Source organism: Crinia signifera, chromosome 3, assembly GCF_055691185.1.
Source record: "Crinia signifera chromosome 3, ASM5569118v1, whole genome shotgun sequence".
Taxonomy (NCBI): domain Eukaryota; kingdom Metazoa; phylum Chordata; class Amphibia; order Anura; family Myobatrachidae; genus Crinia; species Crinia signifera.
The window spans coordinates 108,087,665-108,115,225 of NC_139219.1; the positions used below are offsets into that span (position 1 = coordinate 108,087,665).

Below are 27,561 nucleotides of genomic sequence, written 5' to 3' on the forward strand. Positions count from 1 at the left end.
TTTTTTACAGTGTTATGGCATCATGGCAAGGCAAGGATTGCCCTTCAATTTATAAAACCAAAGCAAGGTTTCCACATTTAGTAGATCCTGAGATTCCTGCTTGGTTTCACACACTGATGTACACCTCTTTTAAGTTTCAAATAAAACACGTTTGGTTGTGTAGTGACAGAGATCTCGCTTGTAGAATTCTGGGAAAAAACACCGCCCAACGTGGGGCTCGAACCCACGACCCTGAGATTAAGAGTCTCATGCTCTACCGACTAAGCTAGCCAGGCTTGGTTACTGTTGTGTGACAAAAAGGCCACTTAAGCCAAGGAGTGCCCTACAAGCTATTAAAGTAGATCTAGGCTACCACATTCAGTACACTGAGATGCATGCTTGGTTTCACAAATTGAGGAAAATGGGTAAGTAACCGTGAAGTAAAATGTGAAACATTGGTTGTTCAGTGGTAGAATTCTCGCCTGCCACGCGGGAGGCCCGGGTTCGATTCCCGGCCAATGCAGTACTCAAGTTTTACTGAAATTATGGTATATTTTGTTAAAGAGTGTCAGGCTCTTTGCTTTTGGTGGTGCAGGTATAGAATTCCACATACAATAAATTAATGGTAGAATCTTGTGGTTTAGTGGTAGAATTCCCACCTGCCAAGAGAGAGGTCTGGATCTGAAAAGGGAATAAACACCAAACAAATGTTGTACTAAAAGCATATGACTCTTAGCTTGGGAGTTTTATTTCTATTGACTAAGCTGGCCAGGCTTTGTTACAGTGTTGTAGCATCAAGGCAAGGCAACGCTTGCTCTTCAATCTACACTACTAAACCAAAGCAAAGTTTCCACATTCAGTAGATCCTGATATTCCTGCATGGTTTCACCCACTGATGTACACCTGAAACAGCGATATATTTTGTTAAATAGTGCATGGCTCTTTGCATTTTGGTGGTGCAGGCATAGAATTCAACATACAATGATTTAGTGGTAGAATCTTGTGGTTTAGTGGTAGAATTCTCGCCTGCCATGAGGGAGGCATGGATCTGAAAAGGGAATAAACACCACCCAATGTTGTGCTCAAAGCAAATGACTCTTAGATTTGGAGTCTTATTCGCTATTGACTCAGATAGCTAGGCTTTTTTACAGTGTTATGGTATCATGGCAAGGCAAGTATTGCCCTTCAATCTATAAAACCAAAGCAAGGTTTCCACATTTAGTAGATCCTGAGATTCCTGCTTGGTTTCACACACTGATGTACACCTCTTTTAAGTTTCAAATAAAACACGTTTGGTTGTGTAGTGACAGAGATCTCGCCTGTAGAATTCTGGGAAAAAACACCGCCCAATGTGGGGCTCGAACCCATGACCCTGAGATTAAGAGTCTCATGCTCTACCGACTGAGCTAGCCAGGCTTGGTTACTGTGATTTGACAAAAAGGCCACTCAAGCCAAGGAGTGCAATACAAGCTATTAAAGTAGATCTAGGCTACCACATTCAGTACACTGAGATGCATGCTTGGTTTCACACATTGAGGAAAATGGGTAAGTAACCGTGAAATAAAATGTGAAGCATTGTTTGTTCAGTGGTAGAATTCTCGCCTGCCACGCGGGAGGCCCGGGTTCGATTCCCGGCCAATGCAGTACTCAAGTTTTACTGAAATTATGGTATATTTTGTTAAAGAGTGTCTGGCTCTTTGCATTTTGGTGGTGCAGGTAAAGAATTCCACATACAATAAATTAATGTTAAAATCTTGTGGTTAAGTGGTAGAATTCCCACCTGCCAAGAGAGAGGTCTGGATCTGAAAAGGGAATAAACACCAAACAAATGTTGTACTAAAAGCATATGACTCTTAGCTTGGGAGTTTTATTTCTATTGACTAAGCTGGCCAGGCTTTGTTACAGTGTTGTAGCATCAAGGCAAGGCAACGCTTGCTCTTCAATCTACACTATTAAACCAAAGCAAAGTTTCCACATTCAGTAGATCCTGATATTCCTGCATGGTTTCACCCACTGATGTACACCTGAAACAGCAATATATTTTGTTAAAGAGTGCCTGGCTCTTTGCATTTTGGTGGTGCAGGTATAGAATTCAACATACAATGATTTAGTGGTAGAATCTTATAGTTTAGTGGTAGAATTCTCGCCTGCTATGAGGGAGGCATGGATCTGAAAAGGGAATAAACACCACCCAATGTTGTGCTCAAAGCAAATGACTCTTAGATTTGGAGTCTTATTCGCTATTGACTCAGATAACTAGGCTTTTTTACAGTGTTATGGCATCATGGCAAGGCAAGGATTGCCCTTCAATCTATAAAACCAAAGCTAGGTTTCCACATTTAGTAGATCCTGAGATTCCTGCTTGGTTTCACACACTGATGTACACCTCTTTTAAGTTTCAAATAAAACACGTTTGGTTGTGTAGTGACAGAGATCTCGCCTGTAGAATTCTGGGAAAAAACACCGCCCAACGTGGGGCTCGAACCCACGACCCTGAGATTAAGAGTCTCATGCTCTACCGACTGACCTAGCCAGGCTTGGTTACTGTTGTGTGACAAATAGGCCACTCAAGCCAAGGAGTGCCCTACAAGCTATTAAAGTAGATCTGGGCTACCACATTCAGTACACTGAGATGCATGCTTGGTTTCACAAATTGAGGAAAATGGGTAAGTAACCGTGAAGTAAAATGTGAAGCATTGGTTGTTCAGTGGTAGAATTCTCGCCTGCCACGCGGGAGGCCCGGGTTCGATTCCCGGCCAATGCAGTACTCAAGTTTTACTGAAATTATGGTATATTTTGTTAAAGAGTGTCTGGCTCTTTGCATTTTGGTGGTGCAGGTATAGAATTCCACATACAATAAATTAATGGTAGAATCTTGTGGTTTAGTGGTAGAATTCCCACCTGCCAAGAGAGAGGTCTGGATCTGAAAAGGGAATAAACACCAAACAAATGTTGTACTAAAAGCATATGACTCTTAGCTTGGGAGTTTTATTTCTATTGACTAAGCTGGCCAGGCTTTGTTACAGTGTTGTAGCATCAAGGCAAGGCAACGCTTGCTCTTCAATCTACACTATTAAACCAAAGCAAAGTTTCCACATTCAGTAGATCCTGATATTCCTGCATGGTTTCACCCACTGATGTACACCTGAAACAGCGATATATTTTGTTAAAGAGTGCCTGGCTCTTTGCATTTTGGTGGTGCAGGTATAGAATTTAACATACAATGATTTAGTGGTAGAATCTTGTGGTTTAGTGGTAGAATTCTCGCCTGCCATGAGGGAGGCATGGATCTGAAAAGGGAATAAACACCACCCAATGTTGTGCTCAAAGCAAATGACTCTTAGATTTGGAGTCTTATTCGCTATTGACTCAGATAGCTAGGCTTTTTTACAGTGTTATGGCATCATGGCAAGGCAAGGATTGCCCTTTAATCTATAAAACCAAAGCAAGGTTTCCACATTTAGTAGATCCTGAGATTCCTGCTTGGTTTCACACACTGATGTACACCTCTTTTAAATTTCAAATAAAACACGTTTGGTTGTGTAGTGACAGAGATCTCGCCTGTAGAATTCTGGGAAAAAACACCACCCAACGTGGGGCTCGAACCCACGACCCTGAGATTGAGAGTCTCATACTCTACCGACTGAGCTAGCCAGGCTTGGCTACAGTGATTTGACAAAAAGGCCACTCAAGCCAAGGAGTGCAATACAAGCTATTAAAGTAGATCTAGGCTACCACATTCAGTACACTGAGATGCATGCTTGGTTTCACACATTGAGGAAAATGGGTAAGTAACCGTGAAGTAAAATGTGAAGCATTGGTTGTTCAGTGGTAGAATTCTCGCCTGCCACGCGGGAGGCCCGGGTTCGATTCCCGGCCAAGTTTTACTGAAATTATGGTATATTTTGTTAAAGAGTGTCTGGCTCTTTGCATTTTGGTGGTGCAGGTATAGAATTCCACATACAATAAATTAATGGTAGAATCTTGTGGTTTAGTGGTAGAATTCCCACCTGCCAAGAGAGAGGTCTGGATCTGAAAAGGGAATAAACACCAAACAAATGTTGTACTAAAAGCATATGACTCTTAGCTTGGGAGTTTTATTTCTATTGACTAAGCTGGCCAGGCTTTGTTACAGTGTTGTAGCATCAAGGCAAGGCAACGCTTGCTCTTCAATCTACACTATTAAACCAAAGCAAAGTTTCCACATTCAGTAGATCCTGATATTCCTGCATGGTTTCACCCACTGATGTACACCTGAAAAAGCGATATATTTTGTTAAAGAGTGCCTGGCTCTTTGCATTTTGGTGGTGCAGGTATAGAATTCAACATACAATGATTTAGTGGTAGAATCTTGTGGTTTAGTGGTAGAATTCTCGCCTGCCATGAGGGAGGCATGGATCTGAAAAGGGAATAAACACCACCCAATGTTGTGCTCAAAGCAAATGACTCTTAGATTTGGAGTCTTATTCGCTATTGACTCAGATAGCTAGGCTTTTTTACAGTGTTATGGCATCATGGCAAGGCAAGGATTGCCCTTCAACCTATAAAACCAAAGAAAGGTTTCCACATTTAGTAGATCCTGAGATTCCTGCTTGGTTTCACACACTGATGTACACCTCTTTTAAGTTTCAAATAAAACACGTTTGGTTGTGTAGTGACAGAGATCTCGCCTGTAGAATTCTGGGAAAAAACACCGCCCAACGTGGGGCTCGAACCCACGACCCTGAGATTAAGAGTCTCATGCTCTACCGACTGAGCTAGCCAGGCTTGGTTACTGTGATATGACAAAAAGGCCACTCAAGCCAAGGAGTGCAATACAGGCTATTAAAGTAGATCTAGGCCACCACATTCAGTACACTGAGATGCATGCTTGGTTTCACACATTGAGGAAAATGGGTAAGTAACCGTGAAGTAAAATGTGAAGCATTGGTTGTTCAGTGGTAGAATTCTCGCCTGCCACGCGGGAGGCCCGGGTTCGATTCCCGGCCAATGCAGTACTCAAGTTTTACTGAAATTATGGTATATTTTGTTAAAGAGTGTCTGGCTCTTTGCATTTTGGTGGTGCAGGTATAGAATTCCACATACAATAAATTAATGGTAGAATCTTGTGGTTTAGTGGTAGAATTCCCACCTGCCAAGAGAGAGGTCTGGATCTGAAAAGGGAATAAACACCAAACAAATGTTGTACTAAAAGCATATGACTCTTAGCTTGGGAGTTTTATTTCTATTGACTAAGCTGGCCAGGCTTTGTTACAGTGTTGTAGCATCAAGGCAAGGCAACGCTTGCTCTTCAATCTACACTATTAAACCAAAGCAAAGTTTCCACATTCAGTAGATCCTGATATTCCTGCATGGTTTCACCCACTGATGTACACCTGAAACAGCGATATATTTTGTTAAAGAGTGCCTGGCTCTTTGCATTTTGGTGGTGCAGGTATAGAATTTAACATACAATGATTTAGTGGTAGAATCTTGTGGTTTAGTGGTAGAATTCTCGCCTGCCATGAGGGAGGCATGGATCTGAAAAGGGAATAAACACCACCCAATGTTGTGCTCAAAGCAAATGACTCTTAGATTTGGAGTCTTATTCGCTATTGACTCAGATAGCTAGGCTTTTTTACAGTGTTATGGCATCATGGCAAGGCAAGGATTGCCCTTCAATTTATACAACCAAAGCAAGGTTTCCACATTTAGTAGATCCTGCGATTCCTGCTTGGTTTCACACACTGATGTACACCTCTTTTAAGTTTCAAATAAAACACGTTTGGTTGTGTAGTGACAGAGATCTCGCCTGTAGAATTCTGGGAAAAAACACCGCCCAACGTGGGGCTCGAACCCACGACCCTGAGATTAAGAGTCTTATGCTCTACCGACTGAGCTAGCCAGGCTTGGTTACTGTTGTGTGACAAAAAGGCCACTCAAGCCAAGGAGTGCCCTACAAACTATTAAAGTAGATCTAGGCTACCACATTCAGTACACTGAGATGCATGCTTGGTTTCACACATTGAGGAAAATGGGTAAGTAACCTTGAAGTAAAATGTGAAGCATTGGTTGTTCAGTGGTAGAATTCTCGCCTGCCACGCGGGAGGCCCGGGTTCGATTCCCGGCCAATGCAGTACTCAAGTTTTACTGAAATTATGGTATATTTTGTTAAAGAGTGTCTGGCTCTTTGCATTTTGGTGGTGCAGGTAAAGAATTCCACATACAATAAATTAATGTTAGAATCTTGTGGTTAAGTGGTAGAATTCCCACCTGCCAAGAGAGAGGTCTGGATCTGAAAAGGGAATAAACACCAAACAAATGTTGTACTAAAAGCATATGACTCTTAGCTTGGGAGTTTTATTTCTATTGACTAAGCTGGCCAGGCTTTGTTACAGTGTTGTAGCATCAAGGCAAGGCAACGCTTGCTCTTCCATCTACACTATTAAACCAAAGCAAAGTTTCCACATTCAGTAGATCCTGATATTCCTGCATGGTTTCACCCACTGATGTACACCTGAAACAGCGATATATTTTGTTAAAGAGTGCCTGGCTCTTTGCATTTTGGTGGTGCAGGTATAGAATTCAACATACAATGATTTAGTGGTAGAATCTTGTAGTTTAGTGGTAGAATTCTCGCCTGCTATGAGGGAGGCATGGATCTGAAAAGGGAATAAACACCACCCAATGTTGTGCTCAAAGCAAATGACTCTTAGATTTGGAGTCTTATTCGCTATTGACTCAGATAGCTAGGCTTTTTTACAGTGTTATGGCATCATGGCAAGGCAAGGATTGCCCTTCAATTTATAAAACCAAAGCAAGGTTTCCACATTTAGTAGATCCTGAGATTCCTGCTTGGTTTCACACACTGATGTACACCTCTTTTAAGTTTCAAATAAAACATGTTTGGTTGTGTAGTGACAGAGATCTCGCCTGTAGAATTCTGGGAAAAAACAGCGCCCAATGTGGGGCTCGAACCCACGACCCTGAGATTAAGAGTCTCATGCTCTACCGACTGAGCTAGCCAGGCTTGGTTACTGTGATTTGACAAAAAGGCCACTCAAGCCAAGGAGTGCAATACAAGCTATTAAAGTAGATCTAGGCTACCACATTCAGTACACTGAGATGCATGCTTGGTTTCACACATTGAGGAAAATGGGTAAGTAACCGTGAAGTAAAATGTGAAGCATTGGTTGTTCAGTGGTAGAATTCTCGCCTGCCACGCGGGAGGCCCGGGTTCGATTCCCGGCCAATGCAGTACTCAAGTTTTACTGAAATTATGGTATATTTTGTTAAAGAGTGTCTGGCTCTTTGCATTTTGGTGGTGCAGGTATAGAATTCCACATACAATAAATTAATGGTAGAATCTTGTGGTTTAGTGGTAGAATTCCCACCTGCCAAGAGAGAGGTCTGGATCTGAAAAGGGAATAAACACCAAACAAATGTTGTACTAAAAGCATATGACTCTTAGCTTGGGAGTTTTATTTCTATTGACTAAGCTGGCCAGGCTTTGTTACAGTGTTGTAGCATCAAGGCAAGGCAACGCTTGCTCTTCAATCTACACTATTAAACCAAAGCAAAGTTTCCACATTCAGTAGATCCTGATATTCCTGCATGGTTTCACCCACTGATGTACACCTGAAACAGCGATATATTTTGTTAAAGAGTGCCTGGCTCTTTGCATTTTGGTGGTGCAGGTATAGAATTTAACATACAATGATTTAGTGGTAGAATCTTGTGGTTTAGTGGTAGAATTCTCGCCTGCCATGAGGGAGGCATGGATCTGAAAAGGGAATAAACACCACCCAATGTTGTGCTCAAAGCAAATGACTCTTAGATTTGGAGTCTTATTCGCTATTGACTCAGATAGCTAGGCTTTTTTACAGTGTTATGGCATCATGGCAAGGCAAGGATTGCCCTTCAATTTATAAAACCAAAGCAAGGTTTCCACATTTAGTAGATCCTGAGATTCCTGCTTGGTTTCACACACTGATGTACATCTCTTTTAAGTTTCAAATAAAACATGTTTGGTTGTGTAGTGACAGAGATCTTGCCTGTAGAATTCTGGGAAAAAACACCACCCAACGTGGGGCTCGAACCCACGACCCTGAGATTAAGAGTCTCATGCTCTACCGACTGAGCTAGCCAGGCTTGGTTACTGTTGTGTGACAAAAAGGCTACTCAAGCCAAGGAGTGCCCTACAAGCTATTAAAGTAGATCTAGGCTACCACATTCAGTACACTGAGATGCATGCTTGGTTTCACAAATTGAGGAAAATGGGTAAGTAACCGTGAAGTAAAATGTGAAGCATTGGTTGTTCAGTGGTAGAATTCTCGCCTGCCACGCGGGAGGCCCGGGTTCGATTCCCGGCCAATGCAGTACTCAAGTTTTATTGAAATTATGGTATATTTTGTTAAAGAGTGTCTGGCTCTTTGCTTTTTGGTGGTGCAGGTATAGAATTCCAAATACAATAAATTAATGTTAGAATCTTGTGGTTTAGTGGTAGAATTCCCACCTGCCAAGAGAGAGGTCTGGATCTGAAAAGGGAATAAACACCAAACAAATGTTGTACTAAAAGCATATGACTCTTAGCTTGGGAGTTTTATTTCTATTGACTAAGCTGGCCAGGCTTTGTTACAGTGTTGTAGCATCAAGGCAAGGCAACGCTTGCTCTTCAATCTACACTATTAAACCAAAGCAAAGTTTCCACATTCAGTAGATCCTGATATTCCTGCATGGTTTCACCCACTGATGTACACCTGAAACAGCGATATATTTTGTTAAAGAGTGCCTGGCTCTTTGCATTTTGGTGGTGCAGGTATAGAATTTAACATACAATGATTTAGTGGTAGAATCTTGTGGTTTAGTGGTAGAATTCTCGCCTGCCATGAGGGAGGCATGGATCTGAAAAGGGAATAAACACCACCCAATGTTGTGCTCAAAGCAAATGACTCTTAGATTTGGAGTCTTATTCGCTATTGACTCAGATAGCTAGGCTTTTTTACAGTGTTATGGCATCATGGCAAGGCAAGGATTGCCCTTCAATCTATAAAACCAAAGCTAGGTTTCCACATTTAGTAGATCCTGAGATTCCTGCTTGGTTTCACACACTGATGTACTCCTCTTTTAAGTTTCAAATAAAACACATTTGGTTTTGTAGTGACAGAGATCTCGCCTGTAGAATTCTGGGAAAAAACACCTCCCAACGTGGGGCTCGAACCCACGACCCTGAGATTAAGAGTCTCATGCTCTACCGACTGAGCTAGCCAGGCTTGGTTACTGTTGTGTGACAAAAAGGCCACTCAAGCCAAGGAGTGCCCTACAAACTATTAAAGTAGATCTAGGCTACCACATTCAGTACACTGAGATGCATGCTTGGTTTCACAAATTGAGGAAAATGGGTAAGTAACCGTGAAGTACAATGTGAAGCATTGGTTGTTCAGTGGTAGAATTCTCGCCTGCCACGCGGGAGGCCCGGGTTCGATTCCCGGCCAATGCAGTACTCAAGTTTTACTGAAATTATGGTATATTTTGTTAAAGAGTGTCTGGCTCTTTGCATTTTGGTGGTGCAGGTATAGAATTCCACATACAATAAATTAATGGTAGAATCTTGTGGTTTAGTGGTAGAATTCCCACCTGCCAAGAGATAGGTCTGGATCTGAAAAGGGAATAAACACCAAACAAATGTTGTACTAAAAGCATATGACTCTTAGCTTGGGAGTTTTATTTCTATTGACTAAGCTGGCCAGGCTTTGTTACAGTGTTGTAGCATCAAGGCAAGGCAATGCTTGCTCTTCAATCTACACTATTAAACCAAAGCAAAGTTTCCACATTCAGTAGATCCTGATATTCCTGCATGGTTTCACCCACTGATGTACACCTGAAACAGCGATATATTTTGTTAAAGAGTGCCTGGCTCTTTGCATTTTGGTGGTGCAGGTATAGAATTTAACATACAATGATTTAGTGGTAGAATCTTGTGGTTTAGTGGTAGAATTCTCGCCTGCCATGAGGGAGGCATGGATCTGAAAAGGGAATAAACACCACCCAATGTTGTGCTCAAAGCAAATGACTCTTAGATTTGGAGTCTTATTCGCTATTGACTCAGATAGCTAGGCTTTTTTACAGTGTTATGGCATCATGGCAAGGCAAGGATTGCCCTTCAATTTATAAAACCAAAGCAAGGTTTCCACATTTAGTAGATCCTGAGATTCCTGCTTGGTTTCACACACTGATGTACACCTCTTTTAAGTTTCAAATAAAACACGTTTGGTTGTGTAGTGACAGAGATCTCGCCTGTAGAATTCTGGGAAAAAACACCGCCCAACGTGGGGCTCGTACCCACGACCCTGAGATTAAGAGTCTCATGCTCTACCGACTGAGCTAGCCAGGCTTGGTTACTGTGATTTGACAAAAAGGCCACTCAAGCCAAGGAGTGCAATACAAGCTATTAAAGTAGATCTAGGCTACCACATTCAGTACACTGAGATGCATGCTTGGTTTCACACATTGATGAAAATGGGTAAGTATACGTGAAGTAAAATGTGAAGCATTGGTTGTTCAGTGGTAGAATTCTCGCCTGCCACGCGGGAGGCCCGGGTTCGATTCCCGGCCAATGCAGTACTCAAGTTTTACTGAAATTATGGTATATTTTGTTAAAGAGTGTCTGGCTCTTTGCATTTTGGTGGTGCAGGTATAGAATTCCACATACAATAAATTAATGGTAGAATCTTGTGGTTTAGTGGTAGAATTCCCACCTGCCAAGAGAGAGGTCTGGATCTGAAAAGGGAATAAACACCAAACAAATGTTGTACTAAAAGCATATGACTCTTAGCTTGGGAGTTTTATTTCTATTGACTAAGCTGGCCAGGCTTTGTTACAGTGTTGTAGCATCAAGGCAAGGCAACACTTGCTCTTCAATCTACACTATTAAACCAAAGCAAAGTTTCCACATTCAGTAGATCCTGATATTCCTGCATGGTTTCACCCACTGATGTACACCTGAAACAGCGATATATTTTGTTAAAGAGTGCCTGGCTCTTTGCATTTTGGTGGTGCAGGTATAGAATTTAACATACAATGATTTAGTGGTAGAATCTTGTGGTTTAGTGGTAGAATTCTCGCCTGCCATGAGGGAGGCATGGATCTGAAAAGGGAATAAACACCACCCAATGTTGTGCTCAAAGCAAATGACTCTTAGATTTGGAGTCTTATTCGCTATTGACTCAGATAGCTAGGCTTTTTTACAGTGTTATGGCATCATGGCAAGGCAAGGATTGCCCTTCAATTTATAAAACCAAAGCAAGGTTTCCACATTTAGTAGATCCTGAGATTCCTGCTTGGTTTCACACACTGATGTACACCTCTTTTAAGTTTCAAATAAAACACGTTTGGTTGTGTAGTGACAGAGATCTCGCCTGTAGAATTCTGGGAAAAAACACCGCCCAACGTGGGGCTCGAACCCACGACCCTGAGATTAAGAGTCTCATGCTCTACCAACTGAGCTAGACAGGCTTGGTTACTGTTGTGTGACAAAAAGGCCACTCAAGCCAAGGAGTGCCCTACAAGCTATTAAAGTAGATCTAGGCTACCACATTCAGTACACTGAGATGCATGCTTGGTTTCACACATTGAGGAAAATGGGTAAGTAACCTTGGAGTAAAATGTGAAGCATTGGTTGTTCAGTGGTAGAATTCTCGCCTGCCACGCGGGAGGCCCGGGTTCGATTCCCGGCCAATGCAGTACTGAAGTTTTACTGAAATTATGGTATATTTTGTTAAAGAGTGGCTGGCTCTTTGCATTTTGGTGGTGCAGGTATAGAATTCCACATACAATAAATTAATGGTAGAATCTTGTGGTTTAGTGGTAGAATTCCCACCTGCCAAGAGAGAGGTCTGGATCTGAAAAGGGAATAAACACCAAACAAATGTTGTACTAAAAGCATATGACTCTTAGCTTGGGAGTTTTATTTCTATTGACTAAGCTGGCCAGGCTTTGTTACAGTGTTGTAGCATCAAGGCAAGGCAACGCTTGCTCTTCAATCTACACTACTAAACCAAAGCAAAGTTTCCACATTCAGTAGATCCTGATATTCCTGCATGGTTTCACCCACTGATGTACACCTGAAACAGCGATATATTTTGTTAAATAGTGCATGGCTCTTTGCATTTTGGTGGTGCAGGCATAGAATTCAACATACAATGATTTAGTGGTAGAATCTTGTGGTTTAGTGGTAGAATTCTCGCCTGCCATGAGGGAGGCATGGATCTGAAAAGGGAATAAACACCACCCAATGTTGTGCTCAAAGCAAATGACTCTTAGATTTGGAGTCTTATTCGCTATTGACTCAGATAGCTAGGCTTTTTTACAGTGTTATGGTATCATGGCAAGGCAAGGATTGCCCTTCAATCTATAAAACCAAAGCAAGGTTTCCACATTTAGTAGATCCTGAGATTCCTGCTTGGTTTCACACACTGATGTACACCTCTTTTAAGTTTCAAATAAAACACGTTTGGTTGTGTAGTGACAGAGATCTCGCCTGTAGAATTCTGGGAAAAAACACCGCCCAATGTGGGGCTCGAACCCATGACCCTGAGATTAAGAGTCTCATGCTCTACCGACTGAGCTAGCCAGGCTTGGTTACTGTGATGTGACAAAAAGGCCGCTCAAGCCAAGGAGTGCCCTACAAGCTATTAAAGTAGATCTAGGCTACCACATTCAGTACACTGAGATGCATGCTTGGTTTCACACATTGAGGAAAATGGGTAAGTAACCCTGAAGTAAAATGTGAAGCATTGGTTGTTCAGTGGTAGAATTCTCGCCTGCCACGCGGGAGGCCCGGGTTCGATTCCCGGCCAATGCAGTAATGAAGTTTTACTGAAATTATGGTATATTTTGTTAAAGAGTGGCTGGCTCTTTGCATTTTGGTGGTGCAGGTATAGAATTCCACATACAATAAATTAATGGTAGAATCTTGTGGTTTAGTGGTAGAATTCCCACCTGCCAAGAGAGAGGTCTGGATCTGAAAAGGGAATAAACACCAAACAAATGTTGTACTAAAAGCATATGACTCTTAGCTTGGGAGTTTTATTTCTATTGACTAAGCTGGCCAGGCTTTGTTACAGTGTTGTAGCATCAAGGCAAGGCAACGCTTGCTCTTCAATCTACACTACTAAACCAAAGCAAAGTTTCCACATTCAGTAGATCCTGATATTCCTGCATGGTTTCACCCACTGATGTACACCTGAAACAGCGATATATTTTGTTAAATAGTGCATGGCTCTTTGCATTTTGGTGGTGCAGGCATAGAATTCAACATACAATGATTTAGTGGTAGAATCTTGTGGTTTAGTGGTAGAATTCTCGCCTGCCATGAGGGAGGCATGGATCTGAAAAGGGAATAAACACCACCCAATGTTGTGCTCAAAGCAAATGACTCTTAGATTTGGAGTCTTATTCGCTATTGACTCAGATAGCTAGGCTTTTTTACAGTGTTATGGCATCATGGCAAGGCAAGGATTGCCCTTCAATCTATAAAACCAAAGCAAGGTTTCCACATTTAGTAGATCCTGAGATTCCTGCTTGGTTTCACACACTGATGTACACCTCTTTTAAGTTTCAAATAAAACACGTTTGGTTGTGTAGTGACAGAGATCTCGCCTGTAGAATTCTGGGAAAAAACACCACCCAATGTGGGGCTCAAACCCATGACCCTGAGATTAAGAGTCTCATGCTCTACCGACTGAGCTAGCCAGGCTTGGTTACTGTGATTTGACAAAAAGGCCACTCAAGCCAAGGAGTGCAATACAAGCTATTAAAGTAGATCTAGGCTACCACATTCAGTACACTGAGATGCATGCTTGGTTTCACACATTGAGGAAAATGGGTAAGTAACCGTGAAGTAAAATGTGAAGCATTGGTTGTTCAGTGGTAGAATTCTCGCCTGCCACGCGGGAGGCCCGGGTTTGATTCCCGGCCAATGCAGTACTCAAGTTTTACTGAAATTATGGTATATTTTGTTAAAGAGTGTCTGGCTCTTTGCATTTTGGTGGTGCAGGTATAGAATTCCACATACAATAAATTAATGGTAGAATCTTGTGGTTTAGTGGTAGAATTCCCACCTGCCAAGAGAGAGGTCTGGATCTGAAAAGGGAATAAACACCAAACAAATGTTGTACTAAAAGCATATGACTCTTAGCTTGGGAGTTTTATTTCTATTGACTAAGCTGGCCAGGCTTTGTTTCAGTGTTGTAGCATCAAGGCAAGGCAACGCTTGCTCTTCAATCTACACTATTTAACCAAAGCAAAGTATCCACATTCAGTAGATCCTGATATTCCTGCATGGTTTCACCCACTGATGTACACCTGAAACAGCGATATATTTTGTTAAAGAGTGCCTGGCTCTTTGCATTTTGGTGGTGCAGGTATAGAATTTAACATACAATGATTTAGTGGTAGAATCTTGTGGTTTAGTGGTAGAATTCTCGCCTGCCATGAGGGAGGCATGGATCTGAAAAGGGAATAAACACCACCCAATGTTGTGCTCAAAGCAAATGACTCTTAGATTTGGAGTCTTATTCGCTATTGACTCAGATAGCTAGGCTTTTTTACAGTGTTATGGCATCATGGCAAGGCAAGGATTGCCCTTCAATTTATAAAACCAAAGCAAGGTTTCCACATTTAGTAGATCCTGAGATTCCTGCTTGGTTTCACACACTGATGTACACCTCTTTTAAGTTTCAAATAAAACACGTTTGGTTGTGTAGTGACAGAGATCTCGCCTGTAGAATTCTGGGAAAAAACACCGCCCAACGTGGGGCTCGAACCCACGACCCTGAGATTAAGAGTCTCATGCTCTACCGACTGAGCTAGCCAGGCTTGGTTACTGTTGTGTGACAAAAAGGCCACTCAAGCCAAGGAGTGCCTTACAAGCTATTAAAGTAGATCTAGGCTACCACATTCAGTACACTGAGATGCATGCTTGGTTTCACAAATTGAGGAAAATGGGTAAGTAACCGTGAAGTAAAATGTGAAGCATTGGTTGTTCAGTGGTAGAATTCTCGCCTGCCACGCGGGAGGCCCGGGTTCGATTCCCGGCCAATGCAGTACTCAAGTTTTACTGAAATAATGGTATATTTTGTTAAAGAGTGTCTGGCTCTTTGCTTTTTGGTGGTGCAGGTATAGAATTCCACATACAATAAATTAATGTTAGAATCTTGTGGTTTAGTGGTAGAATTCCCACCTGCCAAGAGAGAGGTCTGGATCTGAAAAGGGAATAAACACCAAACAAATGTTGTACTACAAGCATATGACTCTTAGCTTGGGAGTTTTATTTCTATTGACTAAGCTGGCCAGGCTTTGTTACAGTGTTGTAGCATCAAGGCAAGGCAACGCTTGCTCTTCAATCTACACTATTTAACCAAAGCAAAGTATCCACATTCAGTAGATCCTGATATTCCTGCATGGTTTCACCCACTGATGTACACCTGAAACAGCGATATATTTTGTTAAAGAGTGCCTGGCTCTTTGCATTTTGGTGGTGCAGGTATAGAATTTAACATACAATGATTTAGTGGTAGAATCTTGTGGTTTAGTGGTAGAATTCTCGCCTGCCATGAGGGAGGCATGGATCTGAAAAGGGAATAAACACCACCCAATGTTGTGCTCAAAGCAAATGACTCTTAGATTTGGAGTCTTATTCGCTATTGACTCAGATAGCTAGGCTTTTTTACAGTGTTATGGCATCATGGCAAGGCAAGGATTGCCCTTCAATTTATAAAACCAAAGCAAGGTTTCCACATTTAGTAGATCCTGAGATTCCTGCTTGGTTTCACACACTGATGTACACCTCTTTTAAGTTTCAAATAAAACACGTTTGGTTGTGTAGTGACAGAGATCTCGCCTGTAGAATTCTGGGAAAAAACACCGCCCAACGTGGGGCTCGAACCCACGACCCTGAGATTAAGAGTCTCATGCTCTACCGACTGAGCTAGCCAGGCTTGGTTACTGTTGTGTGACAAAAAGGCCACTCAAGCCAAGGAGTGCCTTACAAGCTATTAAAGTAGATCTAGGCTACCACATTCAGTACACTGAGATGCATGCTTGGTTTCACAAATTGAGGAAAATGGGTAAGTAACCGTGAAGTAAAATGTGAAGCATTGGTTGTTCAGTGGTAGAATTCTCGCCTGCCACGCGGGAGGCCCGGGTTCGATTCCCGGCCAATGCAGTACTCAAGTTTTACTGAAATAATGGTATATTTTGTTAAAGAGTGTCTGGCTCTTTGCTTTTTGGTGGTGCAGGTATAGAATTCCACATACAATAAATTAATGTTAGAATCTTGTGGTTTAGTGGTAGAATTCCCACCTGCCAAGAGAGAGGTCTGGATCTGAAAAGGGAATAAACACCAAACAAATGTTGTACTACAAGCATATGACTCTTAGCTTGGGAGTTTTATTTCTATTGACTAAGCTGGCCAGGCTTTGTTACAGTGTTGTAGCATCAAGGCAAGGCAACGCTTGCTCTTCAATCTACACTATTAAACCAAAGCAAAGTTTCCACATTCAGTAGATCCTGATATTCCTGCATGGTTTCACCCACTGATGTACACCTGAAACAGCGATATATTTTGTTAAAGAGTGCCTGGCTCTTTGCATTTTGGTGGTGCAGGTATAGAATTTAACATACAATGATTTAGTGGTAGAATCTTGTGGTTTAGTGGTAGAATTCTCGCCTGCCATGAGGGAGGCATGGATCTGAAAAGGGAATAAACACCACCCAATGTTGTGCTCAAAGCAAATGACTCTTAGATTTGGAGTCTTATTCGCTATTGACTCAGATAGCTAGGCTTTTTTACAGTGTTATGGCATCATGGCAAGGCAAGGATTGCCCTTCAATTTATAAAACCAAAGCAAGGTTTCCACATTTAGTAGATCCTGAGATTCCTGCTTGGTTTCACACACTGATGTACACCTCTTTTAAGTTTCAAATAAAACATGTTTGGTTGTGTAGTGACAGAGATCTCGCCTGTAGAATTCTGGGAAAAAACACCGCCCAATGTGGGGCTCAAACCCATGACCCTGAGATTAAGAGTCTCATGCTCTACCGACTGAGCTAGCCAGGCTTGGTTACTGTGATTTGCCAAAAGGCCACTCAAGCCAAGGAGTGCAATACAAGCTATTAAAGTAGATCTAGGCTACCACATTCAGTACACTGAGATGCATGCTTGGTTTCACACATTGAGGAAAATGGGTAAGTAACCGTGAAGTAAAATGTGAAGCATTGGTTGTTCAGTGGTAGAATTTTCGCCTGCCACGCGGGAGGCCCGGGTTCGATTCCCGGCCAATGCAGTACTCAAGTTTTACTGAAATTATGGTATATTTTGTTAAAGAGTGTCTGGCTCTTTGCATTTTGGTGGTGCAGGTATAGAATTCCACATACAATAAATTAATGGTAGAATCTTGTGGTTTAGTGGTAGAATTCCCACCTGCCAAGAGAGAGGTCTGGATCTGAAAAGGGAATAAACACCAAACAAATGTTGTACTAAAAGCATATGACTCTTAGCTTGGGAGTTTTATTTCTATTGACTAAGCTGGCCAGGCTTTGTTACAGTGTTGTAGCATCAAGGCAAGGCAACGCTTGCTCTTCAATCTACACTATTAAACCAAAGCAAAGTTTCCACATTCAGTAGATCCTGATATTCCTGCATGGTTTCACCCACTGATGTACACCTGAAACAGCGATATATTTTGTTAAAGAGTGCCTGGCTCTTTGCATTTTGGTGGTGCAGGTATAGAATTTAACATACAATGATTTAGTGGTAGAATCTTGTGGTTTAGTGGTAGAATTCTCGCCTGCCATGAGGGAGGCATGGATCTGAAAAGGGAATAAACACCACCCAATGTTGTGCTCAAAGCAAATGACTCTTAGATTTGGAGTCTTATTCGCTATTGACTCAGATAGCTAGGCTTTTTTACAGTGTTATGGCATCATGGCAAGGCAAGGATTGCCCTTCAATTTATAAAAACAAAGCAAGGTTTCCACATTTAGTAGATCCTGAGATTCCTGCTTGGTTTCACACACTGATGTACACCTCTTTTAAGTTTCAAATAAAACACGTTTGGTTGTGTAGTGACAGAGATCTCGCCTGTAGAATTCTGGGAAAAAACACCGCCCAACGTGGGGCTCGAACCCACGACCCTGAGATTAAGAGTCTCATGCTCTACCGACTGAGCTAGCCAGGCTTGGTTACTGTTGTGTGACAAAAAGGCCACTCAAGCCAAGGAGTGCCTTACAAGCTATTAAAGTAGATCTAGGCTACCACATTCAGTACACTGAGATGCATGCTTGGTTTCACAAATTGAGGAAAATGGGTAAGTAACCGTGAAATAAAATGTGAAGCCTTGGTTGTTCAGTGGTAGAATTCTTGCCTGCCACGCGGGAGGCCCGGGTTCGATTCCCGGCCAATGCAGTACTCAAGTTTTACTGAAATTATGGTATATTTTGTTAAAGAGTGTCTGGCTCTTTGCTTTTTGGTGGTGCAGGTATAGAATTCCACATACAATAAATTAATGTTAGAATCTTGTGGTTTAGTGGTAGAATTCCCACCTGCCAAGAGAGAGGTCTGGATCTGAAAAGGGAATAAACACCAAACAAATGTTGTACTAAAAGCATATGACTCTTAGCTTGGGAGTTTTATTTCTATTGACTAAGCTGGCCAAGCTTTGTTACAGTGTTGTAGCATCAAGGCAAGGCAACGCTTGCTCTTCAATCTACACTATTAAACCAAAGCAAAGTTTCCACATTCAGTAGATCCTGATATTCCTACATGGTTTCACCCACTGATGTACACCTGAAACAGCGATATATTTTGTTAAAGAGTGCCTGGCTCTTTGCATTTTGGTGGTGCAGGTATAGAATTTAACATACAATGATTTAGTGGTAGAATCTTGTGGTTTAGTGGTAGAATTCTCGCCTGCCATGAGGGAGGCATGGATCTGAAAAGGGAATAAACACCACCCAATGTTGTGCTCAAAGCAAATGACTCTTAGATTTGGAGTCTTATTCGCTATTGACTCAGATAGCTAGGCTTTTTTACAGTGTTATGGCATCATGGCAAGGCAAGGATTGCCCTTCAATTTATAAAACCAAAGCAAGGTTTCCACATTTAGTAGATCCTGAGATTCCTGCTTGGTTTCACACACTGATGTACACCTCTTTTAAGTTTCAAATAAAACACGTTTGGTTGTGTAGTGACAGAGATCTCGCCTGTAGAATTCTGGGAAAAAACACCGCCCAACGTGTGGCTCGAACCCACGACCCTGAGATTAAGAGTCTCATGCTCTACCGACTGAGCTAGCCAGGCTTGGTGACTGTTGTGTGACAAAAAGGCCACTCAAGCCAAGGAGTGCCCTACAAGCTATTAAAGTAGATCTAGGCTACCACATTCAGTACACTGAGATGCATGCTTGGTTTCACAAATTGAGGAAAATGGGTAAGTAACCGTGAAGTAAAATGTGAAACATTGGTTGTTCAGTGGTAGAATTCTCGTCTGCTACGCGGGAGGCCCGGGTTCGATTCCCGGCCAATGCAGTACTCAAGTTTTACTGAAATTATGGTATATTTTGTTAAAGAGTGTCTGGCTCTTTGCTTTTTGGTGGTGCAGGTATAGAATTCCACATACAATAAATTAATGTTAGAATCTTGTGGTTTAGTGGTAGAATTCCCACCTGCCAAGAGAGAGGTCTGGATCTGAAAAGGGAATAAACACCAAACAAATGTTGTACTACAAGCATATGACTCTTAGCTTGGGAGTTTTATTTCTATTGACTAAGCTGGCCAGGCTTTGTTACAGTGTTGTAGCATCAAGGCAAGGCAACGCTTGCTCTTCAATCTACACTATTAAACCAAAGCAAAGTTTCCACATTCAGTAGATCCTGATATTCCTGCATGGTTTCACCCACTGATGTACACCTGAAACAGCGATATATTTTGTTAAAGAGTGCCTGGCTCTTTGCATTTTGGTGGTGCAGGTATAGAATTTAACATACAATGATTTAGTGGTAGAATCTTGTGGTTTAGTGGTAGAATTCTCGCCTGCCATGAGGGAGGCATGGATCTGAAAAGGGAATAAACACCACCCAATGTTGTGCTCAAAGCAAATGACTCTTAGATTTGGAGTCTTATTCGCTATTGACTCAGATAGCTAGGCTTTTTTACAGTGTTATGGCATCATGGCAAGGCAAGGATTGCCCTTCAATTTATAAAACCAAAGCAAGGTTTCCACATTTAGTAGATCCTGAGATTCCTGCTTGGTTTCACACACTGATGTACACCTCTTTTAAGTTTCAAATAAAACATGTTTGGTTGTGTAGTGACAGAGATCTCGCCTGTAGAATTCTGGGAAAAAACACCGCCCAACGTGGGGCTCGAACCCACAACCCTGAGATTAAGAGTCTCATGCTCTACCGACTGAGCTAGCCAGGCTTGGTTACTGTGATGTGACAAAAAGGCCACTCAAGCCAAGGAGTGCCCTACAAGCTATTAAAGTAGATCTAGGCTACCACATTCAGTACACTGAGATGCATGCTTGGTTTCACACATTGAGGAAAATGGGTAAGTAACCTTGAAGTAAAATGTGAAGCATTGGTTGTTCAGTGGTAGAATTCTCGCCTGCCACGCGGGAGGCCCGGGTTCGATTCCCGGCCAATGCAGTACTGAAGTTTTACTGAAATTATGGTATATTTTGTTAAAGAGTGGCTGGCTCTTTGCATTTTGGTGGTGCAGGTATAGAATTCCACATACAATAAATTAATGGTAGAATCTTGTGGTTTAGTGGTAGAATTCCCACCTGCCAAGAGAGAGGTCTGGATCTGAAAAGGGAATAATCACCAAACAAATTTTGTACTAAAAGCATATGACTCTTAGCTTGGGAGTTTTATTTCTATTGACTAAGCTGGCCAGGCTTTGTTACAGTGTTGTAGCATCAAGGCAAGGCAACGCTTGCTCTTCAATCTACACTACTAAACCAAAGCAAAGTTTCCACATTCAGTAGATCCTGATATTCCTGCATGGTTTCACCCACTGATGTACACCTGAAACAGCGATATATTTTGTTAAATAGTGCATGGCTCTTTGCATTTTGGTGGTGCAGGCATAGAATTCAACATACAATGATTTAGTGGTAGAATCTTGTGGTTTAGTGGTAGAATTCTCGCCTGCCATGAGGGAGGCATGGATCTGAAAAGGGAATAAACACCACCCAATGTTGTGCTCAAAGCAAATGACTCTTAGATTTGGAGTCTTATTCGCTATTGACTCAGATAGCTAGGCTTTTTTACAGTGTTATGGCATCATGGCAAGGCAAGGATTGCCCTTCAATCTATAAAACCAAAGCAAGGTTTCCACATTTAGTAGATCCTGAGATTCCTGCTTGGTTTCACACACTGATGTACACCTCTTTTAAGTTTCAAATAAAACACGTTTGGTTGTGTAGTGACAGAGATCGCGCCTGTAGAATTCTGGGAAAAAACACCGCCCAATGTGGGGCTCGAACCCATGACCCTGAGATTAAGAGTCTCATGCTCTACCGACTGAGCTAGCCAGGCTTGGTTACTGTGATTTGACAAAAAGGCCACTCAAGCCAAGGAGTGCAATACAAGCTATTAAAGTAGATCTAGGCTACCACATTCAGTACACTGAGATGCATGCTTGGTTTCACACATTGAGGAAAATGGGTAAGTAACCGTGAAGTAAAATGTGAAGCATTGGTTGTTCAGTGGTAGAATTCTCGCCTGCCACGCGGGAGGCCCGGGTTCGATTCCCGGCCAATGCAGTACTCAAGTTTTACTGAAATTATGGTATATTTTGTTAAAGAGTGTCTGGCTCTTTGCATTTTGGTGGTGCAGGTATAGAATTCCACATACAATAAATTAATGGTAGAATCTTGTGGTTTAGTGGTAGAATTCCCACCTGCCAAGAGAGAGGTCTGGATCTGAAAAGGGAATAAACACCAAACAAATGTTGTACTAAAAGCATATGACTCTTAGCTTGGGAGTTTTATTTCTATTGACTAAGCTGGCCAGGCTTTGTTACAGTGTTGTAGCATCAAGGCAAGGCAACGCTTGCTCTTCAATCTACACTATTAAACCAAAGCAAAGTTTCCACATTCAGTAGATCCTGATATTCCTGCATGGTTTCACCCACTGATGTACACCTGAAACAGCGATATATTTTGTTAAAGAGTGCCTGGCTCTTTGCATTTTGGTGGTGCAGGTATAGAATTTAACATACAATGATTTAGTGGTAGAATCTTGTGGTTTAGTGGTAGAATTCTCGCCTGCCATGAGGGAGGCATGGATCTGAAAAGGGAATAAACACCACCCAATGTTGTGCTCAAAGCAAATGACTCTTAGATTTGGAGTCTTATTCGCTATTGACTCAGATAGCTAGGCTTTTTTACAGTGTTAAGGCATCATGGCAAGGCAAGGATTGCCCTTCAATTTATAAAACCAAAGCAAGGTTTCCACATTTAGTAGATCCTGAGATTCCTGCTTGGTTTCACACACTGATGTACACCTCTTTTAAGTTTCAAATAAAACACGTTTGGTTGTGTAGTGACAGAGATCTCGCCTGTAGAATTCTGGGAAAAAACACCGCCCAACGTGGGGCTCGAACCCACGACCCTGAGATTAAGAGTCTCATGCTCTACCGACTGAGTTAGCCAGGCTTGGTTACTGTTGTGTGACAAAAAAGGCCACTCAAGCCAAGGAGTGCCTTACAAGCTATTAAAGTAGATCTAGGCTACCACATTCAGTACACTGAGATGCATGCTTGGTTTCACAAATTGAGGAAAATGGGTAAGTAACCGTGAAGTAAAATGTGAAGCATTGGTTGTTCAGTGGTAGAATTCTCGCCTGCCACGCGGGATGCCCGGGTTCGATTGCCGGCCAATGCAGTACTCAAGTTTTACTGAAATTATGGTATATTTTGTTAAAGAGTGTCTGGCTCTTTGCTTTTTGGTGGTGCAGGTATAGAATTCCACATACAATAAATTAATGTTAGAATCTTGTGGTTTAGTGGTAGAATTCCCACCTGCCAAGAGAGAGGTCTGGATCTGAAAAGGGAATAAACACCAAACAAATGTTATACTACAAGCATATGACTCTTAGCTTGGGAGTTTTATTTCTATTGACTAAGCTGGCCAGGCTTTGTTACAGTGTTGTAGCATCAAGGCAAGGCAACGCTTGCTCTTCAATCTACACTATTAAACCAAAGCAAAGTTTCCACATTCAGTAGATCCTGATATTCCTGCATGGTTTCACCCACTGATGTACACCTGAAACAGCGATATATTTTGTTAAAGAGTGCCTGGCTCTTTGCATTTTGGTGGTGCAGGTATAGAATTTAACATACAATGATTTAGTGGTAGAATCTTGTGGTTTAGTGGTAGAATTCTCGCCTGCCATGAGGGAGGCATGGATCTGAAAAGGGAATAAACACCACCCAATGTTGTGCTCAAAGCAAATGACTCTTAGATTTGGAGTCTTATTCGCTATTGACTTAGATAGCTAGGCTTTTTTACCGTGTTATGGCATCATGGCAAGGCAAGGATTGCCCTTCAATTTATAAAACCAAAGCTAGGTTTCCACATTTAGTAGATCCTGAGATTCCTGCTTGGTTTCACACACTGATGTACACCTCTTTTAAGTTTCAAATAAAACACGTTTGGTTGTGTAGTGACAATGATCTCGCCTGTAGAATTCTGGGAAAAAACACCGCCCAACGTGGGGCTCGAACCCACGACCCTGAGATTAAGAGTCTCATGCTCTACCGACTGAGCTAGCCAGGCTTGGTTACTGTTGTGTGACAAAAAGGCCACTCAAGCCAAGGAGTGCCCTACAAGCTATTAAAGTAGATCTAGGCTACCACATTCAGTACACTGAGATGCATGCTTGGTTTCACAAATTGAAGAAAATGGGTAAGTAACCGTGAAGTAAAATGTGAAACATTGGTTGTTCAGTGGTAGAATTCTCGTCTGCTACGCGGGAGTCCCGGGTTCTATTCCCGGCCAATGCAGAACTCAAGTTTTACTGAAATTATGGTATATTTTGTTAAAGAGTGTCTGGCTCTTTGCTTTTTGGTGGTGCAGGTATATAATTCCACATACAATAAATTAATGTTAGAATCTTGTGGTTAAGTGGTAGAATTCCCACCTGCCAAGAGAGAGGTCTGGATCTGAAAAGGGAATAAACACCAAACAAATGTTGTACTAAAAGCATATGACTCTTAGCTTGGGAGTTTTATTTCTATTGACTAAGCTGGCCAGGCTTTGTTACAGTGTTGTAGCATCAAGGCAAGGCAACGCTTGCTCTTCAATCTACACTATTAAACCAAAGCAAAGTTTCCACATTTAGTAGATCCTGATATTCCTGCATGGTTTCACCCACTGATGTACACCTGAAACAGCGATATATTTTGTTAAAGAGTGCCTGGCTCTTTGCATTTTGGTGGTGCAGGTATAGAATTCAACATACAATGATTTAGTGGTAGAATCTTGTAGTTTAGTGGTAGAATTCTCGCCTGCTATGAGGGAGGCATGGATCTGAAAAGGGAATAAACACCACCCAATGTTGTGCTCAAAGCAAATGACTCTTAGATTTGGAGTCTTATTCGCTATTGACTCAGATAACTAGGCTTTTTTACAGTGTTATGGCATCATGGCAAGGCAAGGATTGCCCTTCAATCTATAAAACCAAAGCTAGGTTTCCACATTTAGTAGATTCTGAGATTCCTGCTTGGTTTCACACACTGATGTACACCTCTTTTAAGTTTCAAATAAAACACGTTTGGTTGTGTAGTGACAGAGATCTCGCCTGTAGAATTCTGGGAAAAAACACCGCCCAACATGGGGCTCGAACCCACGACCCTGAGATTAAGAGTCTCTTGCTCTACCGACTGAGCTAGCCAGGCTTGGTTACTGTTGTGTGACAAAAAGGCCACTCAAGCCAAGGAGTGCCCTACAAGCTATTAAAGTAGATCTAGGCTACCACATTCAGTACACTGAGATGCATGCTTGGTTTCACAAATTGAGGAAAATGGGTAAGTAACCGTGAAGTAAAATGTGAAGCATTGGTTGTTCAGTGGTAGAATTCTCGCCTGCCACGCGTGAGGCCTGGGTTCGATTCCCGGCCAATGCAGTACTCATGTTTTATTGTAATTATGGTATATTTTGTTAAAGAGTGTCTGGCTCTTTGCTTTTTGGTGGTGCAGGTATAGAATTCCACATACAATAAATTAATGTTAGAATCTTGTGGTTTAGTGGTAGAATTCCCACCTGCCAAGAGAGAGGTCTGGATCTGAAAAGGGAATAAACACCAAACAAATGTTGTACTAAAAGCATATGACTCTTAGCTTGGGAGTTTTATTTCTATTGACTAAGCTGGCCAGGCTTTGTTACAGTGTTGTAGCATCAAGGCAAGGCAACGCTTGCTCTTCAATCTACACTATTAAACCAAAGCAAAGTTTCCACATTCAGTAGATCCTGATATTCCTGCATGGTTTCACCCACTAATGTACACCTGAAACAGCGATATATTTTGTTAAAGAGTGCCTGGCTCTTTGCATTTTGGTGGTGCAGGTATAGAATTTAACATACAATGATTTAGTGGTAGAATCTTGTGGTTTAGTGGTAGAATTCTCGCCTGCCATGAGGGAGGCATGGATCTGAAAAGGGAATAAACACCACCCAATGTTGTGCTCAAAGCAAATGACTCTTAGATTTGGAGTCTTATTCGCTATTGACTCAGATAGCTAGGCTTTTTTACAGTGTTATGGCATCATGGCAAGGCAAGGATTGCCCTTCAATCTATAAAACCAAAGCTAGGTTTCCACATTTAGTAGATCCTGAGATTCCTGCTTGGTTTCACACACTGATGTACACCTCTTTTAAGTTTCAAATAAAACACGTTTGGTTGTGTAGTGACAGAGATCTCGCCTGTAGAATTCTGGGTAAAAACACCGCCCAACGTGGGGCTCGAACCCACGACCCTGAGATTAAGAGTCTCATGCTCTGCCGACTGAGCTAGCCAGGCTTGGTTATTGTGATGTGACAAAAAGGCCACTCAAGCCAAGGAGTGCCCTACAAGCTATTAAAGTAGATCTAGGCTACCACATTCAGTACACTGAGATGCATGCTTGGTTTCACACATTGAGGAAAATGGGTAAGTAACCTTGAAGTAAAATGTGAAGCATTGGTTGTTCAGTGGTAGAATTCTCGCCTGCCACGCGGGAGGCCAGGGTTCGATTCCCGGCCAATGCAGTACTGAAGTTTTACTGAAATTATGGTATATTTTGTTAAAGAGTGGCTGGCTCTTTGCATTTTGGTGGTGCAGGTATAGAATTCCACATACAATAAATTAATGGTAGAATCTTGTGGTTTAGTGGTAGAATTCCCACCTGCCAAGAGAGAGGTCTGGATCTGAAAAGGGAATAAACACCAAACAAATGTTGTACTAAAAGCATATGACTCTTAGCTTGGGAGTTTTATTTCTATTGACTAAGCTGGCCAGGCTTTGTTACAGTGTTGTAGCATCAAGGCAAGGCAACGCTTGCTCTTCAATCTAAACTACTAAACCAAAGCAAAGTTTCCACATTCAGTAGATCCTGATATTCCTGCATGGTTTCACCCACTGATGTACACCTGAAACAGCGATATATTTTGTTAAAGAGTGCCTGGCTCTTTGCATTTTGGTGGTGCAGGTATAGAATTTAACATACAATGATTTAGTGGTAGAATCTTGTGGTTTAGTGGTAGAATTCTCGCCTGTAACCGTGAAGTAAAATGTGAAACATTGGTTGTTCAGTGGTAGAATTCTCGCCTGCCACGCGGGAGGCCCGGGTTCGATTCCCAGCCAATGCAGTACTCAAGTTTTACTGAAATTATGGTATATTTTGTTAAAGAGTGTCTGGCTCTTTGCTTTTTGGTGGTGCAGGTATAGAATTCCACATACAATAAATTAATGGTAGAATCTTGTGGTTTAGTGGTAGAATTCCCACCTGCCAAGAGAGAGGTCTGTATCTGAAAAGGGAATAAACACCAAACAAATGTTGTACTAAAAGCATATGACTCTTAGCTTGGGAGTTTTATTTCTATTGACTAAGCTGGCCAGGCTTTGTTACAGTGTTGTAGCATCAAGGCAAGGCAACGCTTGCTCTTCAATCTACACTACTAAACCAAAGCAAAGTTTCCACATTCAGTAGATCCTGATATTCCTGCATGGTTTCACCCACTGATGTACACCTGAAACAGCGATATATTTTGTTAAATAGTGCATGGCTCTTTGCATTTTGGTGGTGCAGGCATAGAATTCAACATACAATGATTTAGTGGTAGAATCTTGTGGTTTAGTGGTAGAATTCTCGCCTGCCATGAGGGAGGCATGGATCTGAAAAGGGAATAAACACCACCCAATGTTGTGCTCAAAGCAAATGACTCTTAGATTTGGAGTCTTATTCGCTATTGACTCAGATAGCTAGGCTTTTTTACAGTGTTATGGCATCATGGCAAGGCAAGGATTGCCCTTCAATCTATAAAACCAAAGCAAGGTT

General features: G+C 41.8%; 19 non-coding genes across 19 annotated transcripts; 13 read left to right on the forward strand and 6 right to left on the reverse strand.

Annotated features, from left to right (window-relative positions):
- Positions 1 to 2,672: 2,672 nt before the first annotated feature.
- Positions 2,673 to 2,743, forward strand: TRNAG-GCC (transfer RNA glycine (anticodon GCC)). The gene has a single exon. It is a non-coding gene; the product is annotated as a tRNA-Gly (tRNA).
- Positions 2,744 to 3,564: 821 nt separating this feature from the next.
- TRNAE-CUC (transfer RNA glutamic acid (anticodon CUC)) lies at positions 3,565 to 3,637 on the reverse strand. Its single transcript has one exon. It is a non-coding gene; the product is annotated as a tRNA-Glu (tRNA).
- A 1,036-nt stretch (positions 3,638 to 4,673) lies between these two features.
- TRNAK-CUU (transfer RNA lysine (anticodon CUU)) lies at positions 4,674 to 4,746 on the reverse strand. The gene has a single exon. It is a non-coding gene; the product is annotated as a tRNA-Lys (tRNA).
- A 156-nt stretch (positions 4,747 to 4,902) lies between these two features.
- Positions 4,903 to 4,973, forward strand: TRNAG-GCC (transfer RNA glycine (anticodon GCC)). The gene has a single exon. It is a non-coding gene; the product is annotated as a tRNA-Gly (tRNA).
- A 1,050-nt stretch (positions 4,974 to 6,023) lies between these two features.
- TRNAG-GCC (transfer RNA glycine (anticodon GCC)) lies at positions 6,024 to 6,094 on the forward strand. Its single transcript has one exon. It is a non-coding gene; the product is annotated as a tRNA-Gly (tRNA).
- Positions 6,095 to 7,144: 1,050 nt separating this feature from the next.
- TRNAG-GCC (transfer RNA glycine (anticodon GCC)) lies at positions 7,145 to 7,215 on the forward strand. Its single transcript has one exon. It is a non-coding gene; the product is annotated as a tRNA-Gly (tRNA).
- A 1,050-nt stretch (positions 7,216 to 8,265) lies between these two features.
- TRNAG-GCC (transfer RNA glycine (anticodon GCC)) lies at positions 8,266 to 8,336 on the forward strand. The gene has a single exon. It is a non-coding gene; the product is annotated as a tRNA-Gly (tRNA).
- Positions 8,337 to 9,386: 1,050 nt separating this feature from the next.
- TRNAG-GCC (transfer RNA glycine (anticodon GCC)) lies at positions 9,387 to 9,457 on the forward strand. The gene has a single exon. It is a non-coding gene; the product is annotated as a tRNA-Gly (tRNA).
- A 1,050-nt stretch (positions 9,458 to 10,507) lies between these two features.
- On the forward strand, positions 10,508 to 10,578 carry TRNAG-GCC (transfer RNA glycine (anticodon GCC)). Its single transcript has one exon. It is a non-coding gene; the product is annotated as a tRNA-Gly (tRNA).
- A 1,050-nt stretch (positions 10,579 to 11,628) lies between these two features.
- TRNAG-GCC (transfer RNA glycine (anticodon GCC)) lies at positions 11,629 to 11,699 on the forward strand. Its single transcript has one exon. It is a non-coding gene; the product is annotated as a tRNA-Gly (tRNA).
- A 1,050-nt stretch (positions 11,700 to 12,749) lies between these two features.
- On the forward strand, positions 12,750 to 12,820 carry TRNAG-GCC (transfer RNA glycine (anticodon GCC)). The gene has a single exon. It is a non-coding gene; the product is annotated as a tRNA-Gly (tRNA).
- Positions 12,821 to 14,762: 1,942 nt separating this feature from the next.
- On the reverse strand, positions 14,763 to 14,835 carry TRNAK-CUU (transfer RNA lysine (anticodon CUU)). The gene has a single exon. It is a non-coding gene; the product is annotated as a tRNA-Lys (tRNA).
- Positions 14,836 to 14,991: 156 nt separating this feature from the next.
- TRNAG-GCC (transfer RNA glycine (anticodon GCC)) lies at positions 14,992 to 15,062 on the forward strand. Its single transcript has one exon. It is a non-coding gene; the product is annotated as a tRNA-Gly (tRNA).
- An 821-nt stretch (positions 15,063 to 15,883) lies between these two features.
- Positions 15,884 to 15,956, reverse strand: TRNAK-CUU (transfer RNA lysine (anticodon CUU)). The gene has a single exon. It is a non-coding gene; the product is annotated as a tRNA-Lys (tRNA).
- A 156-nt stretch (positions 15,957 to 16,112) lies between these two features.
- On the forward strand, positions 16,113 to 16,183 carry TRNAG-GCC (transfer RNA glycine (anticodon GCC)). The gene has a single exon. It is a non-coding gene; the product is annotated as a tRNA-Gly (tRNA).
- Positions 16,184 to 18,124: 1,941 nt separating this feature from the next.
- On the reverse strand, positions 18,125 to 18,197 carry TRNAK-CUU (transfer RNA lysine (anticodon CUU)). Its single transcript has one exon. It is a non-coding gene; the product is annotated as a tRNA-Lys (tRNA).
- Positions 18,198 to 20,595: 2,398 nt separating this feature from the next.
- TRNAG-GCC (transfer RNA glycine (anticodon GCC)) lies at positions 20,596 to 20,666 on the forward strand. The gene has a single exon. It is a non-coding gene; the product is annotated as a tRNA-Gly (tRNA).
- A 1,050-nt stretch (positions 20,667 to 21,716) lies between these two features.
- On the forward strand, positions 21,717 to 21,787 carry TRNAG-GCC (transfer RNA glycine (anticodon GCC)). The gene has a single exon. It is a non-coding gene; the product is annotated as a tRNA-Gly (tRNA).
- Positions 21,788 to 23,730: 1,943 nt separating this feature from the next.
- TRNAK-CUU (transfer RNA lysine (anticodon CUU)) lies at positions 23,731 to 23,803 on the reverse strand. Its single transcript has one exon. It is a non-coding gene; the product is annotated as a tRNA-Lys (tRNA).
- Positions 23,804 to 27,561: the final 3,758 nt, after the last annotated feature.